Source organism: Ranitomeya imitator, chromosome 1 (assembly GCF_032444005.1).
Source record: "Ranitomeya imitator isolate aRanImi1 chromosome 1, aRanImi1.pri, whole genome shotgun sequence".
NCBI lineage: Eukaryota > Metazoa > Chordata > Amphibia > Anura > Dendrobatidae > Ranitomeya > Ranitomeya imitator.
In genome coordinates this window covers 166,123,989-166,130,961 of record NC_091282.1, presented here as the reverse complement: position 1 = coordinate 166,130,961, position 6,973 = coordinate 166,123,989, and positions in this window count along the sequence as shown.

Genomic DNA, 6,973 nt, shown 5'->3' with positions numbered 1-6,973 from the left:
CTGGTACAGGAGGTTCAGCAAGAACCATGCAATAAAGCCCATAGTGTATAAGTACGGAACAGCCTCATTATTAGAGATCGTACAAAACAGTCAAACTAAGGTGAATGGTCAAAAATGTTTGTGAGTAATCAAGTCTTGGAATTAATTGCCAGATGACCTGACTTTTCAAGAATATTTGTGTGGTCCACATTCTGGAGTATACAGATGTGAACAAGAATTTGTATGAATAATAGTTTGCATTGTGATTAATCAAGTCCCGGAATTGTCAGATGACCTGACTTTCTTCATGCCCATTTGTGGGGTCCAAAATATTAGCGTATACAGATGTGGGTATGTGGACGAGAATTTGTCTGAAAAATAGTTTGGTATGTGATTGATCAAGTCCTGGAATTGTTAGACCTGACTTTTTTCAAGAACATTTGTGGGGTCCACATTTTGGAGTGGACAGTCGTAGGCACGTGAACAAGAATTTGTCTGAATAATATTTTGTTATGTGATGTACAAGTCCTGGAATTAATTGTTCAATGGGGAAAAATGTGTTTTACTGATAAAAATATTTTTTATTACTTGTCCAATAAAAACTCATATCTACTGGGGCCCACTAAACAGAAAATATAAATTCTTATTGGGAATCACTCCTTCTACTGTGCATCATATAAACCTGGCATCTTTTTGGGGGACGGTTTTGGGTGGGAGTGGGACAAGGAGAATAAAATATCGCTCTGACATTCTCCAGACATCCTATGACTCGAAGACTGCCTCCTTTGAGTCAAATAGGAGACACTCGACAATATTCTCCCGTTACTGGAGAAATGTGAGTGCCCCTTGTGACTTTTTACTGAGAACAAAGCTGTTGTCGGTATCAATCTGAATGGGGTGGATTACTATCTTTTTATACCAGGATCTGGTCTTCCGCTTCACTAGATGCGGTTGAAGCACCTGGTCCGACAAGTCAATGCCTTCCATATATTTACTAGTCTGTGATGCAGACCGGTTTTTCCTTGTCCCTGGTGGTGCCCGTCTATGACCGCCACAATAGTGGTCAGCATGTAGGCATCCTTCTGGTCATTCCACTTATTTGCAAGAAGTTGGTCACTTGCATGTGAGAATGACGCCCCCTTCTCCAAACGTCTAGACACCAACTGTGGTGGAAACCGTACTCCTTTTTCCTGACTGTTCCACAGGCGCTTGCATTTGCATCATGAAGGGATTTGCATAGGGGATACTCGTGTAGTAGTAGCCTGAGTCTGTGTACACATGATAGTTTTGATGAAGAAAGTGCATCATTAGCTCCCAATTTTACCTGGGATGCCAATTGTCTGGGGACAGTTAGGGGGGCTAATTTACATAGTAACATAGTAACATAGTTAGTAGGGCCGAAAAAAGACATTTGTCCATCCAGTTCAGCCTATATTCCATCATAATAAATACCCAGCTCTACGTCCTTCTACAGAACCTAATAATTGTATGATACAATATTGTTCTGCTCCAGGAAGACATCCAGGCCTCTCTTGAACCCCTCGACTGAGTTTGCCATCACCACCTCCTCAGGCAAGCAATTCCAGATTCTCACTGCCCTAACAGTAAAGAATCCTCTTCTATGTTGGTGGAAAAACCTTCTCTCCTCCAGACGCAAAGAATGCCCCCTTGTGCCCGTCACCTTCCTTGGTATAAACAGATCCTCAGCGAGATATTTGTATTGTCCCCTTATATACTTATACATGGTTATTAGATCGCCCCTCAGTCGTCTTTTTTCTAGACTAAATAATCCTAATTTCGCTAATCTATCTGGGTATTGTAGTTCTCCCATCCCCTTTATTAATTTTGTTGCCCTCCTTTGTACTCTCTCTAGTTCCATTATATCCTTCCTGAGCACCGGTGCCCAAAACTGGACACAGTACTCAATTTGGCGGTCTGTACTTTCGTAAATTATAAAGGTGGATCAATAGCGTGTTGTGCACTCGCACATTTTGTATAGCATCACAGCGTATTTTGTTCGCTTCGAGAAGAGGAATTATCGGAATGACAGACGCCCTATGAAACTCATCAAAAACTTGTCGACTGCCACATTTTTCTTAGGGGTGTATGAATTTAGAAATAAATCTGTCAGGACTCAGGAGGTAAATTAGGGGTCTCACTTTGTTCAGGTGATCGTAGTTGGGATCAGTTCTTGGGAATTGTCACTAAGATGGAAGAATCTCATTAAGGTTTCATAATGGGCTTGGGACACTACAGCTGCAAATACAGGGGTACTTTGGGCACATTTTGTTACCCAGTAGGAGCAGAGTGTTTTTTTGGTAATCCCATGTTTAGGGTAATGCCTAAATTTTTTTTATATAGGGGACATTTGTGGGAATTTAGGAACAGGGATGAAAGGATGAGGGTTTTTGGGAAATGTATTGACAGGCATATAAATTTGTTTGGTAGGCAATGTAAGATTTCTGGGGTATTGAAAATTCAGAATGGGGTAAAATTAGTTGCATTAACTTTTATACTAGGGGCTGCAATAAAAAAGGGGAATTTGAGAGGAAAATGAACTGTCCTGATTCCACAGAGATAGGGGGACTGCGGAACTTGGTTTTGCCTCTGGCACTTCAGCAGTGACAACCGACTCCTCTACCATCGGGTTGTGGGATCCCGTGGATGAAGAGTCAAACGTTCAGGATTTGGTCGTATTTTACATCAGTATTTGTAAACCAAAACCAGCAGAGGGTCAAAAATGCAGAAGTGGTGAGGTGTTTCTATTATTATATTCTTTGATTGTAAGCTAAAACCAGGTGAGGAACAAACACTGATCTAAAACACTGACCAAATTCTCAATGTGTGAACACGGCCTAACCCTAATAAGCCTAAACCTAACTGCAAAGAATGAAAAAAATGTAATCTAAGAAGGGGATTGACATGGGGGGGTGATCAAGGGGGTGACTGGGAGATTGTGGATGGATTTACAGAAACTGAGCTAGAAGTTTTTTTTCTCTGACAGGACAGCACTTGGACGTAGTGTTTCTCTCCTCTCTCCCAGAACAACTGCAAGCAGAGAAGAGAGAGGCACAGCCCAAGTGCTGACATATTTACAAATATTGGGGGCTTTTGATCATTGTGATAGGGTCTATCATAGTAATCAAAAGCAAGCAGCCTATGTAAAAATCCCTGCTGTTGCCCGATGCAGGTGGGGCCGGGGATGTTGGGTCCAGTACAAACATACTGTGGGGGGCTCGGGGACATCATTTCTCTTTACTCTGACATGTTAGATCATGTCAGAAGAGAATCTATTTTTTAACCGGATCACAGTTTTTTAAATTTTTTTACGTGATTGCAGTAATTTATTGAATTCATACAAGAAAAACAGTGAGTTTCATCCGTGATTATTATCAGAGTTTGGTCAGAGTTTCATCAGTTTTTTCACTGATGAGAAAAAAAAAGTTTTTCCACCTTCTCATATCAGTCAGTGAAAAGTAGACAGGGGCGGACGTGCAGCTTCGGGTCCTGGCATTGCATAAGCAGCCGCACCGACAGGTATTGTACTATGTAGCAGCTGTGTCTGCTCTGTAACATATGATTCATTGGTGTGATCTGTGGGTTGCGGCGTGAGAGCTACTGGTAGTTAATATAGTGTCAGTTGCCCACTGGGTCTATGTTCGACTCCCATGTATGGGTATTACCCCACCTCCGTTATGGCATCACATGCCGGCCCTTCAGTGTGCACTTGCTTAACCCCTTCATGACCCAGCCTATTTTGACCTTAATGACCTGGCCGTTTTTTGCAATTCTGACCAGTGTCCCTTTATGAGGTAATAACTCAGGAACGCTTCAACGGATCCTAGCGGTTCTGAGATTGTTTTTTCGTGACATATTGGGCTTCATGTTAGTGGTAAATTTAGGTCAATAAATTCTGCGTTTATTTGTGATAAAAACGGAAATTTGGCGAAAATTTTGAAAATTTCGCAATTTTCACATTTTGAATTTTTATCCTGTTAAACCAGAGAGTTATGTGACACAAAATAGTTAATAAATAACATTTCCCACATGTCTACTTTACACCAGCACAATTTTGGAAACAAAATTTTTTTTTGCTAGGAAGTTATAAGAGTTAAAATTTGACCAGCGATTTCTCATTTTTACAACGAAATTTACAAAACCATTTTTTTTAGGGACCACCTCACATTTGAAGTCAGTTTGAGGGGTCTATATGGCTGAAAATACCCAAAAGTGACACCATTCTAAAAAATGCACCCCTCAAGGTGCTCAAAACCACATTCAAGAAGTTTTTTAACCCTTCAGGTGCTTCACAGCAGCAGAAGCAACATGGAAGGAAAAAATGAACATTTAACTTTTTAGTCACAAAAATTATCTTTTAGCAACATTTTTTTTATTTTCCCAATGGTACAAGGAGAAACTGAACCACGAAAGTTGTTGTCCAATTTGTCCTGAGTACGCTGATACCTCATATGTGGGGGTAAACCACTGTTTGGGCGCACGGCAGGGCTTGGAAGGGAAGGAGCGCCATTTGACTTTTTGAATGAAAAATTGGCTCCACTCTTTAGCGGACACCATGTCACGTTTGGAGAGCCCCCGTGTGCCTAAAAATTGGAGCTCCCCCACACGTGACCCCATTTTGGAAACTAGACGCCCCAAGGAACTTATCTAGATGCATAGTGAGAACTTTGAACCCCCGGGGGCTTCACAAATTGATCCGTAAAAATGAAAAAGTACTTTTTTTTCACAAAAAAATTCTTTTAGCCTCAATTTTTTTCATTTTCACATGGGCAACAGGATAAAATGGATCCTAAAATTTGTTGGGCAATTTCTCATGAGTACACCGATACCTCACATGTGGGGGTAAACCACTGTTTGGGCACATGGTAAGGTTCGGAAGGGAAGGAGCGCCATTTGACTTTTTGAATGAAAAATTATCTCCATCGTTAGCGGACACCATGTCGTGTTTGGAGAGCCCCCGTGTGCCTAAACATTGGAGCTCCCCCACAAATGACCCCATTTTGGAAACTAGACCCCCCAAGGAACTTATCTAGATGCATATTGAGCACTTTAAACCCTCAGGTGCTTCACAAATTGATCTGTAAAAATGAAAAAGTACTTTTTTTTTTCACAAAAAAATTATTTTCGCCTCAGTTTTTCATTTTCACATGGGCAATAGGATAAAATGAATCATAAAATTTGTTGGGCAATTTCTCCCGAGTACGCCGATACCTCATATGTGGGGGTAAACCACTGTTTGGGCACACGGCAGGGCTCGGAAGGGAAGGCGCGCCATTTGACTTTTTGAATGGAAAATTAGCTCCAATTGTTAGCGGACACCATGTCGCGTTTGGAGAGCCCCTGTGTGCCTATGCATTGGAGCTCCCCCACAAGTGACCCCATTTTGGAAACTAGACCCCCCAAGGAACTTATCTAGATGCATATTGAGCACTTTAAACCCCCAGGTGCTTCACAGAAGTTTATAATGCAGAGCCATGAAAATAAAAAATAATTTTTCTTTCCTCAAAAATGATTTTTAGCCTGGAATTTCCTATTTTGCCAAGGGTAATAGGAGAAATTGGACCGCAAATGTTGTTGTCCAGTTTGTCCTGAGTACGCTGATACCCCATATGTGGGGGTAAACCACTGTTTGGGCGCACGGCAGGGCTCGGAAGGGAAGGCACGCCAATTGGCTTTTTAAATGGAAAATTAGCTCCAATCATTAGCGGACACCATGTCACGTTTGGAGAGCCCCTGTGTGCCTAAACATTGGAGATCCCCCACATATGACCCCATTTTGGAAACTAGACCCCCAAAGGAACTAATCTAGATGTGTGGTGAGGACTTTGAACTTCCAAGTGCTTCACAGAAGTTTATAACGCAGAGCCATGAAAATAAAATAAAAATTTTATTTTCTCTAAAATGATTTTTTAGCCTGCAATTTATTATTTTCCCAAGGGTAACAGGAGAAATTTGACCCCAAAAGTTGTTGTACAGTTTCTCCTGAGTACGCTGATACCCCATATGTGGGGGTAAACCACAGTTTGGGCACATGTCGGGGCTCAGAAGGGAAGTAGTGACTTTTGAAATGCAGACTTTGATGGAATGGTCTGCGGGCGTCACGTTGCGTTTGCAGAGCCCCTGGTGTGCCTAAACAGTAGAAACCCCCCACAAGTGACCCCATTTTGGAAACTAGACCCCGAAAGGAACTTATCTAGATGTGAGGTGAGCACTTTGAACCCCCAAGTGCTTCACAGAAGTTTATAACACAGAGCAGTGAAAATAATAAATACGTTTTCTTTCCTCAAAAATAATTTTTTAGCCCAGAATTTTTTATTTTCCCAAGGGTTACAGGAGAAATTGGACCCCAAAAGTTGTTGTCCAGTTTCTCCTGAGTACGCTGATACCCCATATGTGGGGGTAAACCACTGTTTGGGCACACGTCGGGGCTCAGAAGGGAAGTAGTGACTTTTGAAATGCAGACTTTGATGGAATGGTCTGCGGGCGTCACGTTGCGTTTGCAGAGCCCCTGGTGTGCCTAAACAGTAGAAACCCCCCACAAGTGACCCCATTTTGGAAACTAGACCCCCCCAAGGAACTTATCTAGATATGTGGTGAGCACTTTGAACCCCCAAGTGCTTCACAGACGTTTACAACGCAGAGCCGTGAAAATAAAAAATCATTTTTCTTTCCTCAAAAATGATGTTTTAGCAAGCAATTTTTTATTTTCTCAAGGGTAACAGGAGAAATTGGACCCCAGTAATTGTTGCCCAGTTTGTCCTGAGTACGCTGATACCCCATATGTGGGGGTAAACCACTGTTTGGGCACATGTCGGGGCTCGGAAGTCAAGTAGTGACGTTTTGAAATGCAGACTTTGATGGAATGGTCTGCGGGCGTCACGTTGCGTTTGCAGAGCCCCTGGTGTGCCTAAACAGTAGAAACCCCCCACAAGTGACCCCATTTTGGAAACTAGACCCCCCAAGGAACTTATCTAGA